This window comes from the organism of the source record quoted next, unplaced genomic scaffold (assembly GCF_019419815.1).
Source record: "Pyrus x bretschneideri cultivar Hongxiangsu unplaced genomic scaffold, Pyrus_bretschneideri_v1 Contig30, whole genome shotgun sequence".
NCBI lineage: Eukaryota > Viridiplantae > Streptophyta > Magnoliopsida > Rosales > Rosaceae > Pyrus > Pyrus x bretschneideri.
Genome location: NW_025999613.1, coordinates 990560 through 1004118, shown reverse-complemented (window position 1 = coordinate 1004118; position 13559 = coordinate 990560).

The window sequence follows — 13559 nt, the reverse complement described above, 5'->3', positions numbered from 1 at the left end:
AAACATGTTTGTATATGCTTCGAGATCCGCCAAAAATCGCAAAAAGCAAACATTCAGAGATCAAGTAATGGGACAAAACTTTTCGACGGTTATAAACAAAAAATCACCATTTAACGATTATTTTAACTCCAATTTTGATGATTTTTTACAGATACACTCCTTAACCTTATATGAATACAATTAATGAATTTGATCTTTAAATTTAAAATATTTGCACTAGTGGATATCACAAAATCTTATGTTATACTTAATGAAAGTATAAATAAACTCTAAGTATTAGTGAATCTATTGTTTTGATGGGAAACGCATTGTATGAAACTAGTTTCAACGATCCAACCATCAAACTTATTTGTATATGCTTCGAGATCGCATACTCCAAAAATTGCAAAAAACAAACATTCAAATATCAAGTAACGGAACAAACCTTTTCGACAGCTATAAACGAAAAATCACGATTTAACGGCTATTTTAACTTCGATTTTGATGATTTTTTTACAGCTACACTCCTTGATCCTATATGAATACAATAAACTAATTTGATCGTCAATTTAAAATATTTACACTAGTGGATACCACAAAATCTTATATTATACTTAATGAAAGTATAAATAAACTTCAAGTGTTAGTGAATCTATTGTTTTGATGGCATACGCATTGTATGAAACTAGTTTTAACGATCCAACCGTCAAACTTGTTTATATATGCTTCAATATCACATACGCCAAATATCGCAAAAAACAAACATTAAGAGATTATGTAACGGGACAAACCATTTCAACGATTACAAACGAAAAATCACCATTTAACGGTAGTTTTAACTCCTTGATCCTATATGAATACAATGAACTAATTCGATCATCAATTTAAAATATTTACACTAGTGGATATCACAAAATCTTATGTTATACTTAATGAAAGTATAAATAAACTCTAAGTATTAGTGAATCTATTGTTTTGATGGGATACGCATTGTACCAAACTAGTTTCAATTATCCAACCGTCAAACTTGTTTGTATATGCTTCAAGATCGCATACGCCAAAAATCGCAATAAACAAACAATCAGATATCAAGTAACGCAACAAACCTTTTCGACGGCTATAAACGAAAAATCACGATTTAACGGCTATAAACAAAACAACTTTGCGTGACGCAGGTGTACCTACATCACGCAAAGTTCCCCCTTCTCCCCCCCCCCCCCGCGCCGCCTTGTGCATATGACATCCAAAATCCAAACCTAACCCCTCTAATTTTCTTTTCAATTCTTCCAAACTATGAATTTTTTTATTATTTGCGTTGCATGTTTCGAAAATGAACTTGTGGTTGTTGATTGAAACGGGAATCACAATTTATCTTTGTTTTGTGACTATCTGCTTTTCCAATTTCACTTTTGGTTTCTCCAATATATTTATAGAGAGAGAGAGAGTATATACTTCAAACTTTTAAATGAAGGAAAAAAAAATATACATTGCAATTTGCAAGGTTTATGCTTTTGACTTGTGTTAGAACACAGGAAAGAAAGATAAGAAGTGACATTTCCGTGCTGACTTTGCGCAACGAAGCTAAGCGTCATGTAAAACTGTTTTGTGTGATGCAGCAAAGTTAGGAAAAAAACGGTAAAACGTTCTTGGTTTGGTGTCAAAATCTTGCGCAACGCAAAAAATGTCGTGCAAACGGCCTTTGTGCAACGGCACTGTGCGACAAAGTCTGGCGTTGAGCAAAACGGTTTTGTGCGACATAGGTGCGCCTTCGTCGCACAAAACTATTTTGCGCGACGCCAAACATCATTGCACAAAGTGCCGTTGCGTAAAGGCGTTTGCGCGACATTTGTGTTTAGCATTGCACAAACATGCTTTACGCGACAAAATTTGTTGCGTCGTGCAAACATGTTTTTGTACTAGTGAGTCATGTAGGTATTATATATCATGTCCAAATATACACGCTCAAATTTATAGTATGCTAATATGTTAGATGTCATGCAAAAGATCAATGTCCTCAAAAAAAAAAAAAAAACGATCAATGTCCTCTTCATATTTGAGAAGAAATTCTAAAATTAAATTATTAGCTAGGGTTCTTAGTAGAATTTCTATCTTGTGTACATGCACATTCACATGTATCTCCTTCATCTTCTGTGCCAAATATTATTGCATAGCTGTCTCAGTTCAATCTGCCTTTTGCCCTTAAGCTATTCTTCTTTGGTTGTGTTTGTCTTTATAATTGTTGAACTGGTTCTAACTTGTTGGAAATTTTTGAGTACAAATTTCATTGTCCCACATTGGTCATTACTAAAAGGTTCCCTCATTTTATAAGGCTTTGTCCCTTATAGAAAATGATTGGAGTGATAGACCATGAAGAATAAAATTGGACTAAGCCTTGGGGTTGGGCTTTGGGGTGTTCTAATTAATTGATAATTATTTTTTATCAATTGACTTATCTTTTCAGATGAAGTCTGAAGTGATGAAAGGACGCCAGAGAGCAAAGCACCCTTTGAGAAGATGTCTCCCAATAGACGCATCCCATTCTCATACCTGTTACGAGCAAGCATAAACCTATTGTATATAAATCCATCTACATGACATTTAGAACACAGAAAAAACAAAATTTTCTTCTACAATCCCAAACATTCTTTGTCACATCCCGGCCCGGGGGGGGGGACCACTTCCCGGGCCCGCTCCACCACCATAGCATGATATTTTTCGCTTTGGGCCCTGACCACGCCCTCACGATTTTGTTTCTGGGAAGTTAGGCCCTGATTTCGGTCGGGGTGTGTCATTCTTACTGAGAGAACCACAAAGAAATTTGCCAGAAGTCAAGTTTTCCGGTGCTAGAATTCTGATTTAGATTGTTGAATCCTGGTGAAGCAAACGTCCGTAGAACTACAAGTACTGAGTAGGGATGAAATTTCTGTTTCAAGGACATTACGGTACGCAAGCCTCGATCTTCAATTTGTCTGTTTAATATTATTTCATTTTGTTCATACTCTGTTAATTTATTTATTTACATTTATTATTTATTAACATAAATAAATTTATCACGGATTATTGATATATCTCCAACGTCACCTTTCCCCCGATTCTTTTATTTATCTACTTCATATTGTTAGATCTTAAAGCAAAGTGCAATTGTGCGAATTTATTTTAGGCAATTAAAACATATTAAATCATGGGAAAATCCTAAAAGCTCTCCTTTTCTTTTTGGACTCCTTTTTGGGTCATTTCGTTAGTTTAGAGATAATAATCTATACTGAATCACAATAGGTAGTGGCACTTAAATGCAAAAACGAAAAGTTCAACTTCAATGCATACCTGTTTTTTTAAGAGGGTTTAGGGTTTAAGTGCCCCACTATTTTTCCCATGATTTATTATGCTTTAATTGCCTTAAACAAAGGATTATAAGATTAGCTTCTTTCTATCTGTTAACTACTTCTCTGATCAAGTTCTGTGGACTTGACACTCTTTACAGATTGATCGATCGGTCGATTAGGACCGTTAACTGTTTGAATGGACGACTTATTTGATTGGATTTTCTGCTTATTTGCCCCAGAAATCATGCAACCTGAACTTGACAGTCCATTCAAGAACAAAAATAGGTGAAGATTTTAACGTCTAATTTTAACGGCTGTGAAAACAAAAAGGTTCATTTTAAACTTATATTTTGGATTTTGGCTTAATTATAGCAATATTCCTTGAATTTTACCCCTAGTTCAATTTTAGTCTCTTAACTCTAGTATTAGTTTCTTTAGTCCACGCAACTTATCAATGTGTTGTACCATTGGTCATTTTCACTAATGCCGTCTGTTGATGCACAAAATCGACGAGGACTTTGGTACAACAGAAAGTGTCAGGTTTGTGACCTTCGCTAGATTGCTCTAGTCATTAGTGTGGATAAGTATGTAAATGAATAGAGATAGGGAAGCAAACAACACAAGATGTACGTGGTTCACCCAGATTGGCTACGTCCACGGAATAGAGGAGTTCTCATTAGTTGTGAAGGGTTTACACAAATACATAGGTTTAAGATCTCTTTTAGTGAGTTCTAGTGAATAGTTTAGTACAAATGACATTAGAGATTATTGTGGGAGAATGATCCCCTTTTATAGAAGAGAGTTTCTAGCTTTGTTCTGACATTGACACGTGTCGTGTTGTGATTGGCCTCTGATACCGACATGTGTCGTGTTGTGATTGGCCTCATGGTTGGAGGAAAAGTCTTGTGGGTCCTTGACGATATGTTGTTGACCGGTGCTTAGTAGTTTCGGGATTGGTCAAGTATGGTACAAATAGTGCTCCCCTAAGTTCCCGAGTGAAGGAAGCTCCTTGGTTGGGGACTTGCAAGGTCCAAGCCATTGAGTAATCACGAAACTTCCAAGTACCGAAGTGTGGTGTCGCCTTCACTTGCCTTCTCTGTCCTGTAAGTAGATGTGGCATCTTCTCTTAGAAGTACTTTTCCTTCATCCAGGAGTGGTATCTTTAGTTGGCGTTGACGCACAAGGTAATGTATCATTTTCATTTGAAGCTTACTTGTAGTTTCGGGTTTGGTCAAGTGCGATACAAACCATATAGTAGGAGTCCCCCAAGTCTCTAAGCGAGGAGATCTGCCGAAGGAGGTGACAGACAAGGTAAGCATTCAGGGTTCCAAGCAATCAGTCTCAGATCGGTAGGTTGATCTTGGGTTCGGCTGATTGTACTCATTCTCCCTGTCTTTCATTCAACAATAAGGATAAAGAGAAGAAACAGGGAGAAGAGATGATATGAGGTATTCTTGTTTTTGGAGAAGACAGACGAATCGGCACGTGCTTTGTTGTATTTGACTTTCCACGGATGTATTCTTGAACTGGGCTGGAGGGTTTTCTAGTTTCCTCCAAAGGAGCGAGCCGACTCCACAATTTGAAGGTCAAAACAAGTTCGTCAAACTTGGAGTATGTTTGATCCTGATGATATGTGTTACTTTTGCTGTTTGACAAAGTAGTAGATGTGGTATGGCGAAGCTTTGTTCTTCAACGACGGTGCTACCAAAAGGCTGTTGAGGCTTCTTGATCTTTTCAATTAGAGCAATGATGCCAAGCTTGGATTTGACTTAGATTTTTCCATCTCGATTGTGAGGTTCCATAAGAAGGGCGTCGTGCTGTAGTGATATGTTCTAGCTAGCCGTTGAACCTTCTGCTTCAATCTTTTATATAGTAGAAATGGTGCACAACCTTTGCATTTAAATGGTTCTTCAGAGCACGACTTCTCAGTGACTCATCCATGCTTGGTAGCTTCAGTGTAAAGAGCCAATATCGTACCAATTGTTCTGAGGTATTTGCCGAAGGAATTCATGACCTTGACAGCAGTTAAGGATGAGTACTCGAGAGCAATGCCAGGCAAACGACCAGGAAAAGGTTCCGGGCAATCAGTTCTAGATCGGAAGTTTGATTTCAGGCTCCGACTGATTGCATTCTTTCTCCTTGTCCTGCAGGAAAGAGTAAGGGTAAAGGAAAATACAGGGAAAAAGCATGATATGGGATACTCTTACTTTCAACCCTGATGATATGAGATATTCTTGCTCTGATATGGCTGGTTGGCATGGGTATTATCAAAGGAGAAGAAAACGGAGTATTTCGAGATGCTAGATTGGAAGTGCCATTTCGGATGTGAAGAAGGGTTGAGCATATTTTTTTTTTATTTGGCAGGTCTGCCTGGCTGTGGAGGATATAGGTCGATATATAGGAATTGTCAGCGAGTGGTAATGCTGTTCCTTTACCCTTTTCGGTTAAAGCAATGTAGTGGTCGCTGCAAGGTTCACGTGTTTTAACTTTGTCAGAGCATTTTGAAAAAGTGGTCTGTGGTATCCAAAAAGCTGATGTTGCGTGTGAGGATTGTGGACAAATTTTATCCAATGAAATCCGACTTCTCGAAGTTCGGGGAGTTGTGCCTCTTCGATTTCTGAGCAGGCAATCTTGTTGGGGATATGGTTCTCGAGATTCAGAGAACGGTGCCTCTTCGATTTCTGGGCAAGCAATCTTGTTGAGAGTGCTTTCTCAGATGTGAAGAAAGGTTGGGCATTTTTGCAAGTCTGTCTTAACTTTGTCAGAGTTCTTTGGCAAAGTTGTCTTTGGTATCCGAGGAACCGATGTCGTGTGTGGAGATTGCTAATAAATTTTAACCCAGGAAATTTGCTTCTCGAAATTTGGAAAGTGGTGCCTCTTCGATTTTTGAACAAGCAGCCCTATTGAAGATCTGGCTCTTTCTTTTATAGGAGCACCAATTAAGTTCAAGGAGTACGTTCAGAAAGTTATTGCTTGTAGGAATTTTTCCTTTATTTTCGTACTTTTGAGACTTACTGTACCTTATTTTTTCTTCATATTTTCTGAGAATGTCTGGCCCATCCGACTGTCGTTTGGACTTGAATGCTATAGGAGAGGTAACCATGTCTCCTCAGGATAACATATGGCGCTCATCCTTCTTATCTCTACTGGTCCCCTTACTATTGGGGACTCTGTGAGGAAGAATGATATGACCGCTGCGGTGGTGGCCAAGAATCTTCTCACCCTCAAAGACAACAGACTACTTTCCAAATGATCCGATGAGTTGGCTGTTAAGGATTCTTTGGCTTTCAGTGTTCAGTGTGCAGGTTCTGTGTCTAATATGGCCCAATGCCTATTTGCTCGAACCCGCCAAGTTGAATCGTTGGCGGCTGAAGTGATAAGTCTCAAACAGGAGATCAGAGGGCTTAAGCACAAGAATAGATAGTTGCACATGCTCGCACATAGCTATTCTACAACCATGAAGAGAAAGCTTGACCAGTTACAGGAATCCGAGAGTCAGATTTTAAATGATCATCAAAGGTTTGTGAGTTTGTTCGAAAGGCATTTATTGCCTTCGTCGTCTGGGGCTGTACCACATACTGAAGCTTCAAATGATCAACCTCTGGTGCCTCCTCTTTCTGGGGTTCTACCCAGTACTGAGGCTCCGAATAATCACCCTCCGGTGCTTCCTATTTCTGGGGCTTTGCTGAGTGTTGAGACTTCTCCTGAGCAGCATTTGTGAAGGCGCCCTCTTGTTTGTTTGTTTTGATTCATGTGTATGCACGTATTTGTAATTTATCGAAGATATCAATAAATAAGCTTTACTTCATTCAACGTGTTGTGTTAAATACACTAAGGTATCCTTCACTAAGTTCTTTGAAGTTTTTATTTTGTTGAAGTTTGCATGTTGAAACTTCGTGGGTGGACCTTGTAGGTTGAAGTAGTGCTCCCTTAATTTCTTGAGTGAGGAAAACTTCTTGGTTGGGGACTTGAAAAATCCAAGGCACTAAGTAGTCGCGAAATTTCTGAGTACCAAGGTGTAGTGGTATATGGTAGGAGTCCCCCTAGTCTCCGGTCGAGGGAGGTGTCTTGCTAGTAGACAATTTTCCAAACAAAACTTCACCATTTTCCTTTCTAAGTGGTTGCCCAAAACTCCTCCTTCATATATATTTGGTATGAAAGTTGTTTAGGCCCAAAGAAAGGAAGGCCTAGGCTCATCTTTCTTTCTTTCTTTCCCTTTTTATTTATTTATTTTTGAATTTTCGAATTTTTGAATTTTCTAAAATTTTTTTTTTTTTTTGGGTGAAACTTTGATGTTGAAATTTTGTAGGCGAAGTTTTGGTGTTGAAATTTTTGTGTTGAAGCTTTGTAGGTGAAACTTTTGTATTGAAGCTTTGTAGGTGAAGCTTTTATACTGAAGCTTTGTTGGTGAAGCTCTTATGTTGAAACTTTGTAGGTGAAGCTCTTATGTTGAAGTTTTGTAGGTGAAGCTTTTGTTTGAAGCTTTGTAGGTGAAGCTCTTGTGTAGCTCTTGTGTTGAAACTTTGTAGGTGAAGCTTTTGTGTTGAAGTTTTGTAGGTGAAACTTTTGTGTTGAAGCTTTGAAGCTTTGTAGGTGAAGTTTTTGTGTTGAAGCTTTGTTAGGCACCATAAATTGATTTTGCTTCACACTATCTTGATCAAGAGTGTGTGAAGTTTTGAGTATAGTTGCTCTTATGATGAAGCTTTTGGTTGATGTTGAAGTTTGTGTTGAAGCTTTGTTTGATGTTGAAACTTTTTAGGTGAAGCTTTTGTGTTGAAGCTTTGTTGGGCACCATAAATTGATTTTGCTTCACACTATCTTGATCAAGAGTGTGTGAAGCTTTTGAGAATTGTAGTTGCTCTCCATTAATGAAGCTTTGTTGTTGAAGCTTTTGTTGGCACCATAAGTTGGTTTTGCTTCACACTATCTTGATCAAGCGTGTGTGAAGCTTTTGAGAGTTGTAATTACCCTCCATTTGTTGAAGTTGTTGAATTTCCCAATTTCATTTTTTTTTTTTGGGGAAAATTAGAAATTTGAAAAATGTAGGAGAGACAACATATACAAATTTTGTGGAAGAGAGACAACATATACAAATTTTGCTTCCACACTGTTGAGCAAGAGATTGTGATGCAAGCCACACCTTGTAGTAGTCCAAGGTTCGGATGAACCATATAAATTGAATTTGCTTTGAACAGTCTTGATCAAGAGTGTGTGAAGCTTTCTACGAGTTGTAGTGTTTGCATTGTTACAGAGGAGAAATGTCTGAAGCAGATGTAAGAGGGCTGAAGAGCTTAATCTTCGTATACCATGCACTGAAGTCGTTGTTGGCTTGCAATAAAACTTTGTTGGCGACTATAACTCTTGTTAGGCATAAGTGCTCCCCTAGTTGAATTGTAAAGCTTGAGGGTTTTTGATTATTTGTGAATGCTAGAAGTTCACATGTACAAGTTGTACCACTCGTCTTCTGGTTGGTGGAATGAATGGTGAGTTGCTTTCATCACTTGGTTAGTGGTACGAATGTGAGTTCCTTTATCACTTTTCATCACATTTCATCACCTGGTTGGTGGCATAAAGATGAGTTCCTTTTTCACTTGGTTGGTGGCATGAGTGGCAAGTTGCCAAATGATATTAGAGTATAGGTTGTACATTTTATCACCTGGTTGGTGGCATGAAGGAGAGTGCAGGTTGTACCTTTCATCACCTCGTTGGTGCATGAAGATGAGTTCTTTCTTCACATTTCATCACTTGGTTGGTGTGAATAAGGGCAAGGTGTCGAGACACATTGTAGCAAGTGTCGAATGACACAAAGTGTGTTGAACCCTTTCGAAGCACAGTTGGCATATGTATAGACGTGTTGGAATGTATGATGTTTATGTATGAATGTGTTGGAATGTATGATGCTTATGTTGATTGACATGAGTGATGCTTATGAATGTTTTGCTATGCATGAAGGGATCCCTTGTTTGGATATAAGTTATGTTGACATATACTTAGACTTTATTTCATGTTGTAAGCATTCGTGTTGAAGCTTCAAACCTAAGCGTTTCAGTGATAGGGATGTAAGGAAGTTAGGACCAAGTTGCCTAAATCATCTCTTTATTGAATTGATGCCAAATGACCTTCATTACATAGGATGCCGAATGGCCGTAGCTCAACACTTGTACAGTGTGAGTCTACTTGTAATAGTACTTCAAGTGATCAGCGTTCTATGGATAGCCAAGGATGGCCAAGGGTCTTGCCATCGGAGCTCCTTAGCTTGTAAGAACCAGGGCGACTGATGCCAATCACTTCAAACGGTCCATCCCAATTTGGGCTAAGCGTGCCTTCACTCGGGACTTTGTCGCAGAGTAATCTTTTCTTCAATACCTAGTCCCCCACTTTGAAAGAGCGAGGTTTGACTCTTGAGTCATAATAGTTGGAGATGCACTGCTTGTAGGCGACATTCCTCAAGTGATCTTGGTTTCTGTGTTCCTCAGCTAGATCCAAGTTAAAGGTGAGTTGTTTGTCATTTTCACTTTGCATGTAGTTCTGGACTCGAAACGTTGCTTGCTCAAGCTCAACTGGGACAACATCCTCTGTACCAAAGGCAAGTAAGAATAAAGTTTCTCCTGTTGAAGTCCGATATGAAGTGCGGTATGACCAAAGAACATGGGGTACAAATTCTGGCTAACAACCTTTAGCCTTGTCCAAGTTGGTTTTCAAAGTGCACTTGATTATTTTGTTGATAGCCTCAACTTGTCCGTTAGACTGGGGATGAGCTGGGAAGGCAAAACATAAGTTGATGTTGAACTTAGAACAGAACATCCTGAACTTCTTGTTGTTGAACTGTCGCCCATTGTCCGTGATTATCGCATTAGGAATGCCAAATCTACAAAGGATGTTCTTCTATACGAAGTCTTCTATTTTTGCCTTAGTAATGGTTGCCAAGGGTTCTACTTCGGCCCACTTTATGAAGTAGTCAACTGCAACGATTGCATAGCGAACCTTGCCCTTTCCTGCAAGCATTAGGCCGATCAAATCAAGTCCCCATTAGGCGAAGGGCCAAGGGCTGATCATAGGAGTAAGAAGCTCGGGAGGGGAGTGATGAATAGTTGCGTAGCGTTAACACTTATCACATGAGCGGGATATTCTAATGGCATCTTGGTGGAGTGTTGACCAGTAATATCCTCGGCGAAAAACCTTGTGTACTAAGGATCGAGATCCAGCATGATCTCCGCATACTCCTTCATGTATTTCTCGAAGGACAATTTCTGCTTCCGCAGGTGTGAGGCACCGTAAGTATGGTAGGTTAAAACCTCGCTTGTAGAGTTGGTCATTAATGATCAGGTAGCGGGTAGACTTGTATCGAATCTGTTTAACTTGGACTTTATCATTTGGGAGAGTGCCATGAACAAGGAATTTATATATTAGGGTGATCCAGCTATCCCCCTGTTGCAAGTTGCACACTTCTGTGACCATGGTGCTTGGTGTTGCCAACAATTCGACATGAATTTTTCTCCTAATCTTGTCTTCCACTGCTGAGGCGAGGCAAGCCAAAGCGTTTGCATGACTGTTTGCCACTCAAGGGACATGGGTGATCTGGTAGTGGAAGTGCTTGAGCAAAAGCTGCGTTTGCGCAATATACGATGCCATAGAGTTATCCTTAGCGTCAAAGTTGTTCGTGAACTGGTTAACCACTAATTGGGAGTCACTGAAGATATTAATTTGGTTAACTCCATGGTGTTTGGCTAAACGTAAGCCTGTTAAAAGGGCCTCATACTCGGCTTCATTGTTTGATGCCTTGAATTTGAAGCGAAGAGCATACTCCATTGCCACTTTGTCGGGGGTAGTCAGGACTAGTCCCGCTCCACAACCCTGTTGATTGGATGAGCCATCACCATATAGAGTCCATACTGGGAGTGTTGGTTCTACCTTCTGGGTTTCCAGGGATGATGAAGCCGCTACCTCAGGTGTAGGAGAAATGTCAACGGGATAAGTGAATTCGGCAATGAAATCTGCAACTGCTTGGCCCTTTTCAGTTAGCTTTGGGTGGTAAGAGATGTCAAACTCTTCCAGTGTTATGGCCCATTTGATCATTCGCCCCAAAGTGTCAGGACTCTGAAGTATTTATCGAAGGGGGTGATTGGTTTGCATGATGATGGAGTGTGCTTGGAAGTAAGGGCGAAGTTTCCGAGCAGACATGACTAATGCTAGAGATAATTTCTCAATGTTGGAGTATCGTGTCTCCGCATCTTGTAGAGCCTTGCTAGCGTAGTAGACAGGTCATTCGATACTACCATCCCTACTAATGAGGACAGAACTAACTGCTGAAGCTGAGACAGATAGATAGACAATTAGGGTGTTGCCAACTTTAGGTTTGGAAAGCAGAGGGGCTTTACTCATGTACTCCTTGAGATTCTTAAATGCTTCGGCACATTCATCGATCCACGTAATGTACTTTTTACTTCCCTTAAGTGCTTTGAAAAAAGGAGCGCATTTGTCTGTGGCCTTAAAGATGAACCTGGTCAAGGCTGTCACCTTGCCAGTAAGGCTCTGGATGTCTTTTGAGGTTACTGGTTCTTTCATGTCCTCGTTGGCTAATCATGAAGCCCAAGAATTTTCCAGATTCCACACAAAAAGCGCATTTGTTGGGGTTCAACCTCATTCGATACTTCTTCAGGATGGAGAAGGTTTCAGACAAGTTAGCAATGTGTTGGTCAGCATGTTTGCTTTTGACTAACATATCATCAACATAAACTTCCATGTTTTTCCCAATCTGTTCAGCGAACATTGAATTGACTAATCTTTGATAAGTCACCCCTGCATTCTTTAGGCCGAATGGCATGACTTTATAGCAATATAGTCCTCTATCAGTGGTGAAGGCTGTGTGTTCTTGGTTCGAAGGGTTCGTGAGGATTTGATTGTACCTTGAGTAAGCATCCATGAAGCTCAAAAGTTCACACCATGCTATAGAGTCTACAAGTCTATCAATGAGAGGAAGGGGAAAACTATCTTTCGGGCATCCTTTGTTTAAGTCAGTATAGTCGACACACATTCTCCACAAGATCTTTTGAAGTAAAAGACTTTCCTTGGTCGGATTTTTCTTAACAAGGACCACATTTGCTACCCACGTTGGATAATTGACTTCACGGATGGAGCCTATGTTTTTGAGTTTTTCAACTTCTGCCTTCATTGCTTCATATCGTTCAGCATCATAAGATCTTCGCTTCTGTTTCACCAGCTTGGTCTTAGGATCAATACTCAAGCGATGACAGATAATATCGGGAAAGATGCCTGGCATATCCTTGTATGACCAGGCGAAGACTTCAGTGTTCTCTTGCAAAAAAAAAGATCAATGCCAACCAAATGAGTGGTGACAAAATGGTGCCAATCTTCACTATGCGATGTGGATAATCTTTTGAGATAGAGACCTTCTCCAACTCTTCAGCAGGTTGTGCTTGCTGGGTGAAAAAGTCATCTTGAGGATCGTCGGGTTGATTGTTACCACCGTGAATATTCAAGTTGGCTTTGTCCGAGCTGGTCTTGATAACTTGGTCATGTATAGAAAGTGTTTCTTTAGGTACATGCAAGTGTTGTTGCTTGACTGAAGTGTTGTAACATGACCGTGCACTAAGTTGATCTCCTCTGATGTAACCATTGCCATAAGGGGTTGGAAATTTCATCAACAACATATGTGTGGATACCATGGCCTTGAGATCATTAATGCCTGTACGCCCAAAGATGACATTGTATGCTGTTGGGCAGTCAATCACCAAGAAGTTAGTGGTGATGGTAGCTGTGTAAGGGCCTGTACCGATGGTGAAGGGTAAATGTATGCTCCCTAAAGGTTGCACGACATCACCAGAGAAGCTTATCAGAGGAGAAACCGAGTCATCGAGCAAGTGTTCAGCTACATTAAGTGTTTTGAAAGCTTCAGCGAACATGATATTGACCGACGCCCCCGTGTTTACCAGGATTTGTTGTATATCAAAGTTGGCTATGTGAGCCTCCACAATCAGTGGGTCATTGTGAGGATAGATGATACCTCTTTCTTCCTCAGGGTAGAAACATATTGGATCTTAGTTATGCTTTTGATACTTGCCTCCCCTAATGTCTTCCACGTTAAACACTTGGTGGCCAGGCTTCAACGTTCGTTCCTTGTTTTTCATGGCCCTGTTAGAAGATTCAAATATGGGTGTGCCACTGCTTATGGAATATATCACATTCACTTGGCGTTGGTTGCGGTTATACATTGGAGGGTGAAGAAGGAACTGGTCA